This window comes from Pseudorasbora parva, chromosome 25 (assembly GCF_024679245.1).
Source record: "Pseudorasbora parva isolate DD20220531a chromosome 25, ASM2467924v1, whole genome shotgun sequence".
NCBI classification, from domain to species: Eukaryota; Metazoa; Chordata; class Actinopteri; order Cypriniformes; family Gobionidae; genus Pseudorasbora; species Pseudorasbora parva.
Genome location: NC_090196.1, coordinates 33,488,556 through 33,509,649, shown reverse-complemented (window position 1 = coordinate 33,509,649; position 21,094 = coordinate 33,488,556).

Genomic DNA, 21,094 nt, shown 5'->3' with positions numbered 1-21,094 from the left:
GCTTATTTAAAAATGATGGTATTAGACTAGCGCTACATCTACTGGAGCAATGTTCATGTATTGCTATCTCCTGAATTAGTTAATCAGTCCCTCAATAATCATGTTAACTATGTCTGAATCCCAAGCAATTTACTAGACATAGGAATGCTTCGGCGTTTGCCACCTGGAAGATCGTTTATTTCTGTTGTGACGTCATGGTGAATTGTCGTATACCACAAGAAAAATTACAAACGGTGCTAATATACACACACAATGTGGTGTAATACTACAAAAAAGCTATAATCATAACCTTTTTCTCTATAGCAAAATTCCAGATGGCCAGACAGTGATTCGGCTTTTATAAATCGTTAAAATATTAATGTCTGTGACGCTGTGAGCACAGAGACTGTTGTGTAGACTGTAAGTATTTAAAATGTTAATCTTTTTTAAACGTTTGATGTTTAATATGAATAAATAGGCGTAAACGGGCGTCGATGGCATTCTCAAGTTAAACGAGTTGAGACTTGGATCCAGAAACGGCGTTCCTTACGTCATGACTTAACAAGCGGTTGCAGAATAAAGGGGCGTGGCCTGGTTGAGTGAGTTGTGGCGGTTATAGTAAGGGGCGGGGCATTTCACAAACACATTGGAAGCACTTGACCAATCACAACACACCGCTCTAGCTGGCCAATCAAAGCACAGTGTGCTTTTCAGAAGGCGGGGCTTCACAGAGACAGGAACTAAACAGAGCGTTACTGACAGACTGGGAAGAGAGGAGCCGCAACAATGGAGAATATGAGGAAAATAATCAACATTCAAGCAGGAAAACCTGGTCCAGTAGAGCGGAAAATGGTTTAAGATCTGGAATCACTTTGTTTTGTGTCATAAATGAGAATTGAAACCTTTATGTGCTTTAAAACTTTAAGTTGCAATAGAAAGACCACATGAATGTGCTTGATGAGCCAAAGCTGAGTTTATCAGTCTTCAGCGTCACATGATCCTTCACTAATCATTCTCATATGAGGATTTACTGCTCAAGAACGATTAGTGTTTTATAAGAGAATCAAGAAATAGGTCTGTAATAAATGTATTACTCATTGGTAATTAATGCATTAACTAGTATAACGTGACCTTATTGTAACGTGTAACTCATTTGCAAAGATGTGCATGGATAATCATTCACAATATGAGCAGTAACCTGAATTAAGACAGCAAACAGAGTCGGGTGTGAATGTTCACATGAATAATAATAACAGTACATAACTTCAGTCGCAGTGTGTGTTATTATGCAGACAGTGCTCTGTTCTCTAATCTACTCTCTCTGAAACGTCCCTCATTTTACAAGTTCATGAACCAAAGCAAAGACGACACGAGACGCCTGCGGGGAGAGACAAAACAAACACAATCAAACACAAAATCAGGCCCTTGTTTGCCTCAGACGGGTGTTTCGTTTCACATCGCGCTCATGTTATACCAGGACACACTTGTTTGCGGCGGATTTGTGTTTATGACTCTATAATGTGCATTAGAATATATATTAGAATCGTGTTCCCTATGGGTATTTCGAGTTGTTTTATTTACCGTGTCCGTGTCGTATACAGTCAGCATGGAAAAAATTCATTATACCATAATTCAGAAGATGTTATTGGGTTCAGAAGCGTCTGATGAGGATATTCACGGCTCATGCTCTCCGTCGCTCGTGACGCAGGTGTGGAGTACCTGAGGACAGAAGAAATGATTAACAAATAATCTCTTATTTCAAACCAGCGTGTGTCTGAGATTTATAGGCCAACACTGTCATGTATGGGAGCTGCATGTTAGAGATACAAAGTCAGAATTGAGATATATAAAGTCAGAATTGAGAGATATAAAGTCAGAATTGAGTGATATAAAGTCAGAATTGAGTGATATAAAGTCAGAATTGTGAGATATAAAGTCAGAATTGAGTGATATAAAGTCAGAATTGAGAGATATAAAGTCAGAATTGAGAGATATAAAGTCAGAATTGAGAAATATAAAGTCAGAATTGAGTGATATAAAGTCAGAATTGTGAGATATAAAGTCAGAATTGAGAGATATAAAGTCAGAATTGAGAGATATAAAGTCAGAATTGAGAGATATAAAGTCAGAATTGAGAGATATAAAGTCAGAATTGAGTGATATAAAGTCAGAATTGAGAGATATAAAGTCAGAATTGAGAGATATAAAGTCAGAATTGAGAGATATAAAGTCAGAATTGTGTGATATAAAGTCAGAATTGAGAGATATAAAGTCAGAATTATGAGATATAAAGTCAGAATTGAGTGATATAAAGTCAGAATTGAGTGATATAAAGTCAGAATTGAGAGGTATAAAGTCAGAATTGAGAGATATAAAGTCAGAATTGAGAGATATAAAGTCAGAATTGAGAGATATAGAATTGAGAGATATAAAGTCAGAATTGTGAGATATAAAGTCAGAATAGAGTGATATAAAGTCAGAATTGAGAGATATAAAGTCAGAATTGAGAGATATAAAGTCAGAATTGAGCGATATAAAGTCAGAATTGAGAGATATAAAGTCAGAATTGAGAGATATAAAGTCAGAATTGAGAGATATAAAGTCAGAATTGAGTGATATAAAGTCAGAATTGAGAGATATAAAGTCAGAATTGAGTGATATAAAGTCAGAATTGAGAGATATAAAGTCAGAATTGAGAGATATAAAGTCAGAATTGAGTGATATAAAGTCAGAATTGAGAGATATAAAGTCAGAATTGAGTGATATAAAGTCAGAATTGAGCGATATAAAGTCAGAATTGAGCGATATAAAGTCAGAATTGTGAGATATAAAGTCAGAATTGAGCGAAATAAAGTCAGAATTGAGAGATATAAAGTCAGAATTGAGTGATATAAAGTCAGAATTGAGAGATATAAAGTCAGAATTGAGAGATATAAAGTCAGAATTGAGTGATATAAAGTCAGAATTGAGAGATATAAAGTCAGAATTGAGCGATATAAAGTCATAATTGAGCGGTATAAAGTCAGAATTGTGTGATATAAAGTCAGAATTGAGAGATATAAAGTCAGAATTGAGAGATATAAAGTCAGAATTGAGTGATGTAAAGTCATAATTGAGAGGTATAAAGTCAGAATTGTGTGATATAAAGTCAGAATTGAGAGATATAAAGTCAGAATTGAGAGATATAAAGTCAGAATTATGAGATATAAAGTCAGAATTGAGTGATATAAAGTCAGAATTGAGAGATATAAAGTCAGAATTGAGTGATATAAAGTCAGAATTGAGTGATATAAAGTCAGAATTGAGTGATATAAAGTCAGAGTTGAGAGGTATAAAGTCAGAATTGAGAGATATAAAGTCAGAATTGAGAGATATAAAGTCAGAATTGAGAGATATAAAGTCAGAATTGAGAGGTATAAAGTCAGAATTGAGTGATATAAAGTCAGAATTGAGAGATATAAAGTCAGAATTGAGTGATATAAAGTCAGAATTGAGAGATATAAAGTCAGAATTGAGAGATATAAAGTCAGAATTGAGAGATATAAAGTCAGAATTGAGAGATATAAAGTCAGAATTGAGAGATATAAAGTCAGAATTGAGAGATATAAAGTCAGAATTGAGAGGTATAAAGTCAGAATTGAGTGATATAAAGTCAGAATTGAGAGATATAAAGTCAGAATTGAGTGATATAAAGTCAGAATTGAGAGGTATAAAGTCAGAATTGTGAGATATAAAGTCAGAATTGAGTGATATAAAGTCAGAATTGTGAGATATAAAGTCAGAATTGAGTGATATAAAGTCAGAATTGAGAGATATAAAGTCAGAATTGAGTGATATAAAGTCAGAATTGAGAGATATAAAGTCAGAATTGAAAGATATAAAGTCAGAATTGAGAGATATAAAGTCAGAATTGAGAGATATAAAGTCAGAATTGAGTGATATAAAGTCAGAATTGAGAGATATAAAGTCAGAATTGAGAGATATAAAGTCAGAATTGAGAGATATAAAGTCAGAATTGAGTGATATAAAGTCAGAATTGAGTGATATAAAGTCAGAATTGAGTGATATAAAGTCAGAATTGAGAGATATAAAGTCAGAATTGAGTGATATAAAGTCAGAATTGAGAGATATAACGTCAGAATTGAGTGATATAAAGTCAGAATTGAGAGATATAAAGTCAGAATTGAGTGATATAAAGTCAGAATTGAGTGATATAAAGTCAGAATTGAGAGATATAAAGTCAGAATTGAGTGATATAAAGTCAGAATTGAGAGATATAAAGTCAAAATTGAGAGATATAAAGTCAGAATTGAGATATAAAGTCAGAATTGAGATATAAAGTCAGAATTGAGAGATATAAAGTCAGAATTGAGAGATATAAAGTCAGAATTGAGTGATATAAAGTCAGAATTGAGTGATATAAAGTCAGAATTGAGAGATATAAAGTCAGAATTATGAGATATAAAGTCAGAATTGAGAGATATAAAGTCAGAATTATGAGATATAAAGTCAGAATTGAGTTATATAAAGTCAGAATTGAGAGGTATAAAGTCAGAATTGTGATATATAAAGTCAGAATTGAGAAATATAAAGTCAAAATTGAGAGATATAAAGTCAGAATTGAGAGATATAAAGTCAGAATTGAGAGATATAAAGTCAGAATTGAGAGATATAAAGTCAGAATTGAGAGATATAAAGTCAGAATTGAGAGGTATAAAGTCAGAATTGAGAGATATAAAGTCAAAATTGTGAGATATAAAGTCAGAATTGTGAGATATAATGTCAGAATTGTGAGATATAAAGTCAGAATTGTGAGATATAAAGTCAGAATTGAGTGATATAAAGTCAGAATTGAGAGATATAAAGTCAGAATTGAGAGATATAAAGTCAGAATTGAGTGATATAAAGTCAGAATTGAGAGATATAAAGTCAGAATTGAGTGATACAAAGTCAGAATTGAGAGATATAAAGTCAGAATTGAGAGATATAAAGTAAGAATTGAGAGATATAAAGTCAGAATTGAGTGATATAAAGTCAGAATTGAGAGATATAAAGTCAGAATTGAGAGATATAAAGTCAGAATTGAGTGATATAAAGTCAGAATTGAGAGATATAAAGTCAGAATTGAGAGATATAAAGTCAGAATTGAGAGATATAAAGTCAGAATTGAAAGATATAAAGTCAGAATTGAGTGATATAAAGTCAGAATTGAGTGATATAAAGTCAGAATTGTGAGATATAAAGTCAGAATTATGAGATATAAATTCAGAATTGAGAGATATAAAGTCAGAATTATGAGATATAAATTCAGAATTGAGTGATATAAAGTCAGAATTGAGAGATATAAAGTCAGAATTGAGAGATATAAAGTCAGAATTGAGTGATATAAAGTCAGAATTGTGAGATATAAAGTCAGAATTGAGAGATATAAAGTCAGAATTGAGAGATATAAAGTCAGAATTGAGAGATATAAAGTCAGAATTGAGAGATATAAAGTCAGAATTGTGAGATATAAAGTCAGAATTGAGAGATATAAAGTCAGAATTGAGTGATATAAAGTCAGAATTGAGTGATATAAAGTCAGAATTGTGAGATATAAAGTCAGAATTGAGAGATATAAAGTCAGAATTGAGAGATATAAAGTCAGAATTGAGAGATATAAAGTCAGAATTGAGTGATATAAAGTCAGAATTGAGAGATATAAAGTCAGAATTGAGATATAAAGTCAGAATTGAGAGATATAAAGTCAGAATTGAGAGATATAAAGTCAGAATTGAGAGATATAAAGTCAGAATTGAGTGATATAAAGTCAGAATTGAGTGATATAAAGTCAGAATTATGAGATATAAAGTCAGAATTGAGAGATATAAAGTCAGAATTGAGAGATATAAAGTCAGAATTGAGTGATATAAAGTCAGAATTGAGTGATATAAAGTCAGAATTGAGTGATATAAAGTCAGAATTGAGAGATATAAAGTCAGAATTGAGTGATATAAAGTCAGAATTATGAGATATAAAGTCAGAATTGAGAGATATAAAGTCAGAATTGAGAGATATAAAGTCAGAATTGAGAGATATAAAGTCAGAATTGAGAGATATAAAGTCAGAATTGAGAGATATAAAGTCAGAATTGAGTGATATAAAGTCAGAATTGTGAGATATAAAGTCAGAATTGAGTGATATAAAGTCAGAATTGAGTGATATAAAGTCAGAATTGAGAGATATAAAGTCAGAATTGAGTGATATAAAGTCAGAATTGAGATATATAAAGTCAGAATTATGAGATATAAAGTCAGAATTGAGAGATATAAAGTCAGAATAAAGAGATATAAAGTCAGAACTGAGTGATATAAAGTCAGAATTGAGTGATATAAAGTCAGAATTGAGTGATATAAAGTCAGAATTGAGTGATATAAAGTCAGAATTGAGATATATAAAGTCAGAATTGAGAGATATAAAGTCAGAATTGAGAGATATAAAGTCAGAATTGAGAGATATAAAGTCAGAATTGAGTGATATAAAGTCAGAATTGAGATATATAAAGTCAGAATTATGAGATATAAAGTCAGAATTGAGAGATATAAAGTCAGAATTGAGTGATATAAAGTCAGAATTAAGAGTTATAAAGTCAGAATTGAGAGATATAAAGTCAGAATTGAGAGATATAAAGTCAGAATTGAGAGATATAAAGTCAGAATTGAGTGATATAAAGTCAGAATTGAGATATATAAAGTCAGAATTATGAGATATAAAGTCAGAATTGAGTGATATAAAGTCAGAATTGAGTGATATAAAGTCAGAATTGAGAGATATAAAGTCAGAATTGAGTGATATAAAGTCAGAATTGAGTGATATAAAGTCAGAATTGAGAGATATAAAGTCAGAATTGAGTGATATAAAGTCAGAATTATGAGATATAAAGTCAGAATTGAGATATAAAGTCAGAATTGAGTGATATAAAGTCAGAATTGAGTGATATAAAGTCAGAATTGAGTGATATAAAGTCAGAATTGAGTGATATAAAGTCAGAATTATGAGATATAAAGTCAGAATTGAGAGATATAAAGTCAGAATTGAGTGATATAAAGTCAGAATTGAGTGATATAAAGTCAGAATTGAGTGATATAAAGTCAGAATTGAGTGATATAAAGTCAGAATTATGAGATATAAAGTCAGAATTGAGATATAAAGTCAGAATTGAGTGATATAAAGTCAGAATTGATTGATATAAAGTCAGAATTGAGTGATATAAAGTCAGAATTATGAGATATAAAGTCAGAATTGAGTGATATAAAGTCAGAATTGAGAGATATAAAGTCAGAATTGAGAGATATAAAGTCAGAATTGAGTGATGTAAAGTCAGAATTATGAGATATAAAGTCAGAATTGAGAGTTATAAAGTCAGAATTGAGTGATATAAAGTCAGAATTGAGAGAATTATTAATTATAAAGTCAGAAATATTAATTATAAAGTCAGAATTACGTGAGTTTTTTTATAATAACATCATTAATATCAGTCACTTTTGAACTGAATGCATCCTTTCATAATAAAAGTTAGCTATTGAATAAAAGACTCCTACCATTTTTGACGAATATCACAGGCTGCTCTAAGAGCAAACGTATGGATTTTGATAATACAGTGATAATAAAATGTATATTATCTAAGGGTCATTGCTGAAATTCTATTTTAAGTCTTCAGTTCTTATAATAAGGTCCTCTGAAGACGAGCTCAGTTCTGGGGAACGAGACTAAAAGGAACGAACGCGTTTCACTCCGAGGATTTGCATTGGATTTCCAGGGTTTTTCAGGAAGGCAAACAGAAAACAAACACCAAAGGAATCCGTTATGTCGGATCTCTCTCAGCACAGAGACAATATGATTTATTATGATGCTGCATATGGCCTTGTGCAGTATAATCTGCATAATTACAGACCTCAAACTTACAGTACTGCAATGCAGCAGGGTTCGTTTTTAACAAGTGAGAATCAACAATTAAACACCAAGTGTTGTGTAACAGATAGAGAGAGAGAGAGAGAGAGAGAGAGAGAGAGAGAGAGAGAGAGAGAGAGAGAGAGAGAGAGAGAGAGAGAGAGAGAGAGAGAGAGAGAGAGAGAGAGAGAGAGATTAGTTAGGACAAAAGACGTGCACTCATTTGCATTGAATGTGCACTTTGTGTACTTCAAATATAAGGCCACTAATGACTGTTTGTTAAAAACTGCACTACATAATGTCAAATTAAAGATTTAAAGTGCACTTTAAATGATTGTTTTAATAATCTTAATGTAATATAAAGTACTTGATTATCATTTTAATTGATTCAATATAGATAATTAATAAAAAAATGTATCCCAATGGCTGAGAAAGTTCATATTTTACCCCAAATTGGGTTTAAAAACCTAGCATTTGAATATATTTTAAATGTACTAAATTAATTTACGTGTATGTACAAATATATGACATTAAAATGATATTAAAGTATTTTTGTTTGCAAAAAGTGCTTGTCATTTTGGCACTACACTTTAACCTTATGTAAAAGACACTATATGAAATTACATGTAAATACATCCTTAAGCACTTTTAAATTCAACCAACTGCATTCAGTATACGTTTAAAGAATACATTTAATTTAATTGTACATAACATGCAATTAAAGGAGGACAGGCATTTACAGTAATTATTATAACTGTATATTATTTCTAGAATAAGGTGTTTTTTATTTTTAAATGTGATTACACTGTGAAAAATAATTGTTGGTTTAACTGAAAGTAGTTAATTATTTTTTTTTTTAATTTAATACAATGGAGACTAATTTATTCAACAGAAACTCAAAATATTATGTTATCTAAATCAAATTAATCATCTAAGTTAATTGATGTTGTGATAAATCATTTTTATTTTTTTTACAGGGCTTTTAGTTTCTTAAAGAGAACTTGTTATTTGCATACAGGACATTTATTTTTGATTAATCAATGGGGTCAGAATAATAATCTTATTTTTCCTTTGAATTAAGTTTATTAAGTTGTCTGAAAAAATGAAGAACAGCAGTGCTGTGAGGAAACATTAAAACTAGTCCGCTTTTACTTGTCTAAGTGTGTGTTTTAGCCTGAATAAGCTGCAATGTGAACTTTGTGCCAGTTAGACAAAATAAATTAAACAACACGTTGACGAGAAGCACATGGTTTCTGTTTTCACAGTTCACAGTTCACTGGGTTCACAGTTTTCTGAACCGTATATCAATACACTCGAAAAAATTCTGAGTAAAAAACATCCCAATGTTGGGTCAAATATGGACTAACCCAGCAGTTGGGTTGTTTTAACCTAGCGATTGGATCGTCTTAAGCAAATAATTAACCCAACCGCAGGATTAAAACAAGCCAATCGCTAGGTTAAAATAACCCATTTGTTGGGATAGTCCATATTTGACCCAACATTAACGTTAAACAACCCAGCATTTTTTAGAGTGTAAGCTGCTTCAAACCGATCCAAAGTGCATGAATGCCACTCGCTTAAAAATGTTGGGTTAAAAATAATATTTATAAATAATGACCCAATATGTGCAACCCAATGGTTGGGTTAAAAAAATAACCCAACATTTTTTACTGTGCAGGCTTGATTTTTTCATAGCTCTGATTCTTGGATGTGTGAAGCACATGTGTGCTATTTCCAGATGCACTGCCTCACATGTAATGTATAATGCAGAGCTTCGCAGTCATGCAGCTCGTGTTCAGCGGCAGATCGCTCTAATGACACACGCATGCACGCGTCTCCACAGGAAATTGCTCTTGGTGATTAGAACACAACCAGTCATTATGTCACATTAGGATTCATTCGCCTGTTGCATACGGTAAAATCTACACGTCATCACAGGCACAGAGGATACTAGTGGCATTTACGCCAAATAATCCCTCAAAAAACCTCACCCAAATGTCATCTGTGAAATTAACCTTCACAGGTTGCAGAGTGAGAGAAAAGCTACATTCATTAGACTGTTTTTATACTTCCCTAGTATATAGTAGGTGAAAAGCAGTATGTGACAAAATAATTCATGTCCAAATTTATAGTACTCATAAAAGAGTCTGTAAAAAGCACCTGGATAACCTACTACTTCTAAAGTGTGCATATGATGGACACTTTACTATCCCATGATGCCACGGGAGAGTCACATGACAATGAAAACATAGAATGAAAAATTGTAAATACCAGGGAAAATTCACAATTCTCTGTTGCAATTTCGATACTACAGCTAAAAATATTGGCATTAGTAAATATTGGCAATTAATATAAATTTTAAATATTATTAAAGACATGACAAGTTAACAGTTAAATTCTCAGTAAGAGCAAATGCATGGATCATATTAGGCTGCTGTCACTTTAAGAGCAAATGCATAGATCTAATATACTGATACACATTTTAGACTGCTGTCACTTTAAGATTGAATGCACGGATCTAATATACTGATACACACATTAGGCTACTGTCACTTTAAGAGTGAATGCACAGATCTAATATACTGATACACATATTAGACTACTTTCACTTTAAGAGTGAATTAATGGATCTAATATACTCATACACATATTAGGCTACTGTCACTTTAAGAGTGAATGAATGCACAGATCTAATATACTGATAAACATTTTAGGCTACTGTCACTTTAAGAGGGAATTAATGGATCTAATATACTGATACACATATTAGGCTACTGTCACTTTAAGAGTGAATGCACCGATCTAAAATACTGATACACATATTAGGCTACTGTCACTTTAAGAGCGAATGCACAGATTTAATATACTGATACACATATTAGGCTACTGTCACTTTAAGAGTGAATTAATGGATCTAATATACTGATACACATATTAGGCTACTGTCACTTTAAGAGAGAATGCACAGATTTAATATACTGATACACATATTAGGCTGCTGTCACTTTAAGAGTGAATGCACAGATTTAATATACTGATACACATATTAGGCTACTGTCACTTTAAGAGAGAATGCACAGATTTAATATACTGATACACATATTAGGCTACTGTCACTTTAAGAGAGAATGCACAGATTTAATATACTGATACACATATTAGGCTACTGTCACTTTAAGAGTGAATTAATGGATCTAATATACTGATACACATATTAGGCTACTGTCACTTTAAGAGAGAATGCACAGATTTAATATACTGATACACATATTAGGCTACTGTCACTTTAAGAGCGAATGCATGGATCTTATAGCCCAATATAATAAACACTAATACATGTGTTTACTTTCTCAACAGTTTTTGTATACTTAAGACATAACTGACTATGTTTACTACGATACTCGCTATTTTTTTTTAACATCATTTTTTTGTGAATTTGTCTGTTCAACTGCAAGAACATGAAATAGAGCTAAGTTTAGTATTCACACGGTTTTCTGGGCCATGCAAATAATAAAATGAGCTCTCTATTGCGTGGTCTTGTGCTTAAATATTTAAATTAAACTTTCAAATTTAATCAAATGTCCCGCTTGTTTACGTTCATGAATGCAGCCTATATCGTCTAAAAATTATTATATTGTCATTGTTTTGGAGCACATTTGCTTATAGATAGACTAATAAATTCATACTAAAAGCCAAAACAATTCAATTTGGATTTCAGGGGGACTTTAATAACGTGGTCTCGGCTTACTCATGGAACAAAAGGTTGTCAACGAACACGTTTGGTCATAGTTTTCGTTGTCCTTACATCAGACGCACTCTCGCACACTCATTAGGGAGCATCCCTCATGTTCAGCAGTAGCCTCAGGGGGTGTTCAAATCCCTTTAGACAGGTTTTATGTGTCAAATTTAGCTGTTTGACTAACAGGCCTGCAGCTGTTTGTTATGTTTGTGAAACAAATTGAATTTTAAGGATAAGTGTTCGTCTCCAGTAAATATTAATATTTTTGGTTAAGGCATATGTTTTTTTGTTGCTTTGACTATTTTCGGGCGTTCTTTGTCCTCAAACCAGTGGTTCGTGACCCAAAAAGGAAAATACTGCGGTAAAAGTGGCCAAAAGAGCAACATTTCTCCTTTGAATTTGACTGAGGATCTTTTTAAAGAGCGAAACTAACCATCGATCTCAGTGAGACGTCATTAGACTCAGATCTCTTATATTCTTAGTTTAGACCTTTTGAGTGATATTTTCGTGAAAAGCCTTCCAAAAATCGCACAGTGTGGAAAAAATACTGAAATGTAAATGTCAGAACATTGTTCTTTCATCTGTTTTCTTACCTGTGATGAAGTCTTGACAAGAGAAGTGACACTACTGACCTAAGACTTTATAAGCACTGAAACTGGACGGGAGTTGCTAATCAGTGACAGATCAGGTGACATCAGTGGGCGGGGCATGCTCATTATAGAGAGCATCTGATTGGACAAAGGTTTATTATTATTATTATTTTTTTTTTTTTATCTGATAGGACAATTATTTTTTATTATGATTATTTAATTTTTTTATCTGATTGGACAAAGGTTTTTTTTTATCTGATTGGACAAAGGTTTTTTATTATTATTATTATTTTTATCTGATTGGACAAAGGTTTTTTATTATTATATATATATATATATATATATTTTTTTTTTAATCTGATTTGACAAAGTTTTTTATTATTATAATTTTTTTATCTGATTGGACAAAGGTGTTTTTGCGCTTGAGTGAATGGTAATGTCATCATTAGGCGCATTTACACGCACATTCTTAAGCCGAATATGCCGATATTGAACATGGTCATGTAAACGCGGTAACCCGTTTTCTTTTATCGGAGTAAGCGCATAAACGGCGTAAGCATAAACCGGTCGACACAGGTCGTTTTTTGCCTCTTACCCTGATTTCGTGCGGCATGTAAACGCATTAACCTGCTTTCTGTCGGCTTATTGAAGAGCGGATGTGTGATAGGAGACAAAAACACAAACTTAGAGCAGATTTAAACGCTTACAGACAGAGCGAGCGTTTTTCATGAAATAAGGACATATATCACAAACGCAGACTCTTTTAGACCCAGAGCATTGTAAAGATGTGTTCTCATCTCAGTCAGCAGAAGCAGAAGAGCTTCAGTCTAAACGCTGAATAACTGATGAGGGATAATATGAGCCATAAATCTCCAGCTCACGCTTTATTAACATCACAACTGACGAAACATTCGGGATACTCCGAGTCATGGGCCAATTTCAAAACAAAGATTCGAACCGTTATGAGTCAGTGAATCGATTCATGATTCGGATCGCGTGTCAAACTGCTGAAGTCACGTGACTTTGGCGATCCGAATCTTGAATCGATTCACTGACTCATAACGGTTCAAAGCTTTGTTTTGAAATCGGCCCATCACTATATAAGTCGTTATTTAGTTTTTTAACGCACAAAAACTCTTCTGGCCTCTTCATAAATGATTGTAGAGCCGCTGTAGTGAGATGGGCTTTGTAACGACGTCTTTAGTGCCTTTATGGGTCTTGAGAGAGGAAATGACATTGGTGTCAATGAAGGCCTTTCTGAGCCATCGGATTTCAACACTAATATCTTCATCTGTGTGTGAAGATGAGCGGAGGTCTGACGGCTGTCCAACTTTTGTGTGATCTAACCCTTTAAAGTGAAGCTGGGCAAATGCTAATTAAATGCAGAACTGCATTCAGGCATAGGATCAAACAATTTTCAGAAAGTTTCAGAATAAAAGACCGGAGAGTGTCTGGATGTCCGTGGTTAAACACAGCAGGGAGGTATCGACCTCTTCCTGCTTCACTACTACATTTATGTCAGAGTGGGAAAAAGTGCAAATTACACAGCAGCGAGTCCACACAGCTCTTGTGCTCTTATTGGACATGATCCAGCAGGGGTTTACGAGATGAAATGCTGTATCGTTGCCCTTTGGACAGCTCATCTGGAGTTCGGTCCTTCCATTAAGTCAGGCTGACCGGAACGCGACACGCAAACGGATTCACTTCACTCTTCCCTTTCTGAGCTAAATCATCCCACAAACCTGTGCTGGTGCCAATATTTACAAAAACATTAGAAGAGGAGTACAAAAACTGACCTAGCCTGGATGGCAGCCAAACTCAGCCCCGCCAACAACATCTGAGCTCGGGCAGTTCGGTCTGGAATTGATCCATAGAGGAGTAATTATGCCTGAACAGAAACTGTCCAATGAGATCATCAGGGCGGGCTTTAGACAGTGACGGACATATGATCAACAGAAACTGACCAATGAGATCATCAGGGCGGGCTTTAGCCGATGACGGACATATGATCATCAGGGCGGGCTTTAGACAGTGACGGACAGATGATCAACAGAAACTGACCAATGAGATCATCAGGGCGGGCTTTAGACGATGATGGACAGACGATCAACAGAAACTGACCAATGAGATCATCAGGGCGGGCTTTAGCCGATGACGGACATATGATCAACAGAAACTGACCAATGACATCATCAAGGCGGGCTTTAGACAGTGACGGACAGATGATCAACAGAAACTGACCAATGAGATCATCAGGACGGGCTTTAGCCGATGACGGACAGATGATCAACAGAAACTGACCAATGAGATCATCAGGGCGGGCTTTAGACGATGACGGACAGATGATCAACAGAAACTGACCAATGAGATCATCAGGGCGGGCTTTAGCCGATGATGGACAGATGATCAACAGAAACTGACCAGTGAGATCATCAGGGCGGGCTTTAGCCGATGACGGACAGATGATCAACAGAAACTGACCAATGAGATCATCAGGGCGGGCTTTAGACGATGACGGACAGATGATCAACAGAAACTGACCAATGAGATCATCAGGGCGGGCTTTAGACGATGACGGACAGATGATCAACAGAAACTGACCAGTGAGATCAGGGATTTAGGGGTAGGGGCAATGTGTGTGTGTGTGTGTGTGTGTGTGTGTGTGTGTGTGTGTGTCTGTGTGTGATCGGATCCATAGACATACTGCCAGGTGTTTGGGATCAATTGATACACGGAAATTAGTGGTCTTCTTTTTAAAAATGTGGCTCCAGTATCGCTAGCAAAGCACCAAACTGAGCCACTGACACTTTTGGTCGGTCTGGATAATCCCGGTTGATAGGAGGGGAAACTCTCTTCTCTAAGCGATCGCAGGAGTGGATGAACAATATCTCCTCAGGACGAACAAATCATCCTCACTGGACGTCACTGTCTTGTTTTGCGTTTTTTACCCGTAACACATTCATTAATCCGCATCGGACTCAGAATTTTTCCGGACATCGGAATTTTTCGGATCACGAATACGAAAAAACATGCGAAAATATCGGACTCAGTGTGCAAAGACCTTAATACTAAATTATGGTTTTATTTATTTATTTGTTTATATAACATGTTTAAATATTATATAAGACTATTATATCTCTAATAGAAGACTAATGCAAAATTATTTATTTACTTAACAAGATTTAGATATTTTATAAGACTATTGGGCTGTAACTCTATTAGAAAAATAGACTAATAGACTCCAATAAATATTATTACATTTTTTCCCGCCCAGTCTCAATGGCAAAACGTGTTACTATCAGCCCGAATTCAACCCTATACAACTCATAATAACTAAAATATAGATGCAGGGTTGAGATGGATTCTTACGGGCTTTAGACCACCTGAGGAAACCTTTAGAAACCAGTTCACATAACATGAGCAATTCATGCCTAACCGCTAATGTTAGAGTTTGATGAATGACTTTGAAAGATTTCTCTAGATACACACTTCACCATCTTTCAGTTCATTTTTTGTTCAGAAAATTGGTCCAAAAGTCTCTTTTATGTTCTCCTTTGTGTGCGTTTAGTTACTTTCAGTCCCAATGCTTCATCCAAGGCTTTTCTTTGGACAATAGATGTCCTCGAGATGAAGGAGACGCCAAATGAGAGACGCAAAGGGTTCTAAGGGGACCAATGGAGGTAAAGGTCTCAGAAGGTTTCTCTCTTACGCACACAGAGACACACACAGAGACACACACAGAGACACACACCTGTTTGTTTTTGTGAAATATGGGGACTCTCCATAGGCGTAATGGTTTTTATACTGTACAAACCGTATTTTCTATCCCCTTACACTGACCCTAAACCTACCCATCGCACACACACACACGTGTATAAAATAGAAAACCATTATTTTAATAATATTTCACAATATTGTTGTTTTTGATCAAATAAATGCAGGCTTAATGAGCATAAGAGACTTCTTTCATAATGCTGCATAATTATCAAAAATGGTAGTATAATAAAGTCCTGTCACCACTTCACCAGTGGCACTTGTTGTGGAAAGTGAAATCTGAATCACGTTGTTTAAATGTTTTCTCCCGTTGCTTTTGGCTCACTATGGGCTTCTCCTCATTCTTCCCTCTTGACTTTATCAGACTTTATGTCTCCCCGTCCCCCCGACTGCCTCATAGTCAGCTAAAGATTGCTTCTGAGCGTCTCCTCCTGTCTATACGGTAATTTCTCAACTGTGCGACAGAGTCGCGTTGGTTATGACGCAATCGTTAGCCTATTTTTACAAAAACAGCTTCTGGGGGGCGATAGTGTAAGATACAAGGTAATGGAGCCTTTTATGCATTGTCGTGTTTCTTTAGAAATAAACAATGGACAAATGGAGTCTTTAAACGCCTCAGATGTAAAGTTATTCACTGTCAAAGTGACTCAAAAATGATCGGGAGTCAATGGGATGCTAACAGCAGGTGATGGCTTGGTTAGCAATGGCCGCCCCTATGGGGGGAACGCTTTCTGAGCGCTAGATTACCCGCTTGGGAAAACCAGCCAGTAAAACGCACGCAACCCAAAGCAACGCGTTATGACAACGCCTCAGACCGACTGATAAGAAAAAATAAACAGACATTTTCCGACTTTTGATCTGTTCGTTACTATTGTACACATTGACATGTTATTATAAGTTACATTAATTTTGTTTTATTGACTACAAATATTATCATTGATATTTGTCTGAGAGGGGCACTTTTGATTTATTTTGAAAAAGGGCAGGGGCTCGAGCACCCAAAGCTCCCGGTCTGCACGTGCCTGCATTTGTGTCCTGATATTTCACAAAAACAAGCACACACTCCCCTCACGCAAACACACACACATTCACACACATACACACTTATGGCTGCTACATTTCCTTACTTCTGCCTTAAATATTGAACAAACTTCTGCTGAGTTTAAAGTCTTAGTTAGGCTCGAGTCAGCAATGCAGAAAAATCCATTTCATTTACATTCATATTACACTAACAAGAAATTCCCCAAGTTACACTGTTAAAGTCACTGTGTAGGCCGAGGTCGACGGCTTTGTTTCGTTTTGTCCCCGGGATCCCTGCCTACACTCTTAGAGAAGGTATTTGTATAGGTTTTGAATTTAATATTACTGTATATTTCTGTGTAGTTTTAAATTCAGTGTTCATTTTCAATCTTTGTTTTGTATGCACACATTTTATGTATGTCTATGTAGCCTACATTTTTGTGTATTATGTGTGCTGTGCATTTTGAATTTAATGTGTACACATTTATGTATATTTACTCCCCAATATTTACTTTTACATTTAAAATATAAATTTTAAAGCACATGTATTGTTTCATATAAATAAAAAATCTGTATTTGAAAACAATGTGTATTTTATTTATTAAAATAATGGCATGAATAAAAATAAAAAGTTAACTCAACTGTCGGGTTACTATTAACCCAACAGTTTTTAACCCAATGCAATGGGTTAAAATAACCCAACGTTGGGAAGGGGCTATACCAACACACAGTTGGGTTACGTGTTGGGTTATTTTTAACCCAACATTTTAAAGTGAGTACTACTATATAGAACCTTAAAAGGTTCTATCAGCGCTACTTATGGTATTTGGAACCCTTAAAAGGTTCTATCAGCGCTGCGTATGGTATTTGGAACCCTTAAAAGGTTCTATCAGCGCTACGTATGGTATATGGAACCCCTAAAAGGTTCTATCAGCGCTACATATGGTATTTGGAATCCTTAAAAGGTTCTATCAGCGCTACGTATGGTATTTGGAACCCTTAAAAGGTTCTATCAGCGCTACTTATGGTATTTGGAACCCTTAAAAGGTTCTATCAGCGCTGCGAATGGTATTTGGAACCCTTAAAAGGTTCTATCAGCGCTACGTATGGTATATGGAACCCCTAGAAGGTTCTATCAGCGCTACGTATGGTATTTGGAACCCTTAAAAGGTTCTATCAGCGCTACGTATGGTATTTGGAACCCTTAAAAGGTTGTATCAGCACTGCGTATGGTATTTGGAACCCTTAAAAGGTTCTATCAGCGCTACGTATGGTATTTGGAACCCTTAAAAGGTTCTATCAGCGCTACGTATGGTATTTGGAACCCTTAAAAGGTTCTATCAGCGCTACGTATGGTATTTGGAACCCTTAAAAGGTTCTATCAGCGCTACGTATGGTATTTGGAACCCCTAAAAGGTTCTATCAGCGCTACGTATGGTATTTGGAACCCCTAAAAGGTTCTATCAGCGCTACGTATGGTATTTGGAACCCTTAAAAGGTTCTATCAGCGCTACGTATGGTATTTGGAACCCCTAAAAGGTTCTATCAGCGCTACGTATGGTATTTGGAATCCTTAAAAGGTTCTATCAGCGCTGCGTATGGTATTTGGAACCCTTAAAATGTTCTATCAGCGCTACGCATGGTATTTGGAACCCTTAAAAGGTTCTATCAGCGCTACGTATGGTATTTGGAACCCCTAAAAGGTTCTATCAGCGCTACGCATGGTATTTGGAACCCCTAAAAGGTTCTATCAGCGCTACGTATGGTATTTGGAACCCTTAAAAGGTTGTATCAGCGCTGCGTATGGTATTTGGAACCCTTAAAAGGTTCTATCAGCGCTACGTATGGTATTTGGAACCCTTAAAAGGTTCTATCAGCGCTACGTATGGTATTTGGAACCCTTAAAAGGTTCTATCAGCGCTACGTATGGTATTTGGAACCCTTAAAAGGTTCTATCAGCGCTACGTATGGTATTTGGAACCCCTAAAAGGTTCTATCAGCGCTACGTATGGTATTTGGAACCCCTAAAAGGTTCTATCAGCGCTACGTATGGTATTTGGAACCCTTAAAAGGTTCTATCAGCGCTACGTATGGTATTTGGAACCCCTAAAAGGTTCTATCAGCGCTACGTATGGTATTTGGAACCCTTAAAAGGTTCTATCAGCGCTACGTATGGTATTTGGAACCCTTAAAAGGTTCTATCAGCGCTACGTATGGTATTTGGAACCCCTAAAAGGTTCTATCAGCGCTACGTATGATATTTGGAGCCCCTAAAAGGTTTTATCAGCGCTACGTATGGTATTTGGAACCCCTAAAAGGTTCTATCAGCGCTACGTATGGTATTTGGAACCCCTAAAAGGTTCTATCAGCGCTACGTATGGTATTTGGAACCCCTAAAAGGTTCTATCAGCGCTACGTATGATATTTGGAGCCCCTTAAAGGTTCTATCAGCGCTACGTATGATATTTGGAGCCCCTAAAAGGTTCTATCAGCGCTACGTATGGTATTTGGAACCCCTAAAAGGTTCTATCAGCGCTACGTATGATATTTGGAACCCCTAAAAGGTTCTATCAGCGCTACGTATGGTATTTGGAACCCCTAAAAGGTTTTATCAGCGCTACGTATGGTATTTGGAACCCCTAAAAGGTTCTATCAGCGCTACGTATGATATTTGGAACCCCTAAAAGGTTCTATCAGCGCTACGTATGGTATTTGGAACCCCTAAAAGGTTCTATCAGCGCTACGTATGGTATTTGGAACCCCTAAAAGGTTTTATCAGCGCTACGTATGGTATTTGGAACCCTTAAAAGGTTCTATCAGCGCTACATATGGTATTTGGAACCCCTAAAAGGTTCTATATACACTCTAAAAAAATGCTGGGTTGTTTTAACCCAATGTTGGGTCAAATATGGACTAACCCAGCAATTGGGTTATTTTAACTCAGCGATTGGGTTGTTTTAATCCTGTGGTCGGGTTAAATATATGCTTAAAACAACCCAATCGCTGGGGTAAAACAACCCAACTGCTGGATTAGTCCAAATTTGACCCAACATTGGGTTGTTTTTTTACTCTGTATTTTTGTAGAACCTTTTTTAAGTGCAAAAAGGGTTCTTTCTTGTCATTATATAACCTTTTTAGCATAAAAGGTTCTTTGGAGTTGACTCCAAATGCTATTTAAAAAAAAAAATCTTTAAAAAAAAATCACTGGGAGTGTTTGAGGACAGTATCTTTTTAGGATAACCTTGTATGCTAAAAAAGGTTATATTATGACAAGAAAGAACCCTTTTGGCACTTAAGGGTTCTATATAAAACCTTTTAGGGGTTCCAGATATGTAGTGCCGATAGGACCTTTTTTTCTTAGAGTGTATATTCCTTCTGTTTAAGTGAGTTGCCTCACTATAGGGAGAATCCTTTAATTGAATGAAAAGTCAATGCAATTGAAATGCACAGGGAAGAGGCGAGCGCTGGAATGACTTGATCGTTTGTGAAGCGCAGTGTTTGCATGCTAAGAGAAAAGATACTGTCCTCAAACACTCCCAGAGCCTCTGCGGCAGAGACTGCGGACAAACACAAATCACAGAGAGCCTCAAGCTTTGACGACAGCTCTGCCTCTCATCGATCCAAACCCACATTACTGACAATGAAACACAAAAGGACAAACTCGGACCGTTTTGAAATGTTGCAATTGTGACCAGTGGCTGTGACAGGAAGAAAGCCCCAGAAAAGTAATCCACATGACTAGTGCATTATGTTTTCATTCAGAAGCGCTTCGGTATTCCAGTGCGAGTCAATTTAGAGCCGCTTCAGCTCTGAACGCAGTGTTTTATGTCTTTGTTGACACAGTCTATGTCGTGATGAACGTCTGAAGAGTGTTTGAGAACCTCGAGAAAACTTTTGAAAGTTTCTTATTCCCACCGAAACAGCATAACGAGAGCTTTGTATGCTATCTTTTTGTAGACCGCTCATTTTGACCTGGGAAACAACACAAGTAACAAGGTAAAAGTGATCACGTAGTACAAGGAGGAGCTCTTAGCAGACTTCTTACTTGTTGGAATCGCGTGAT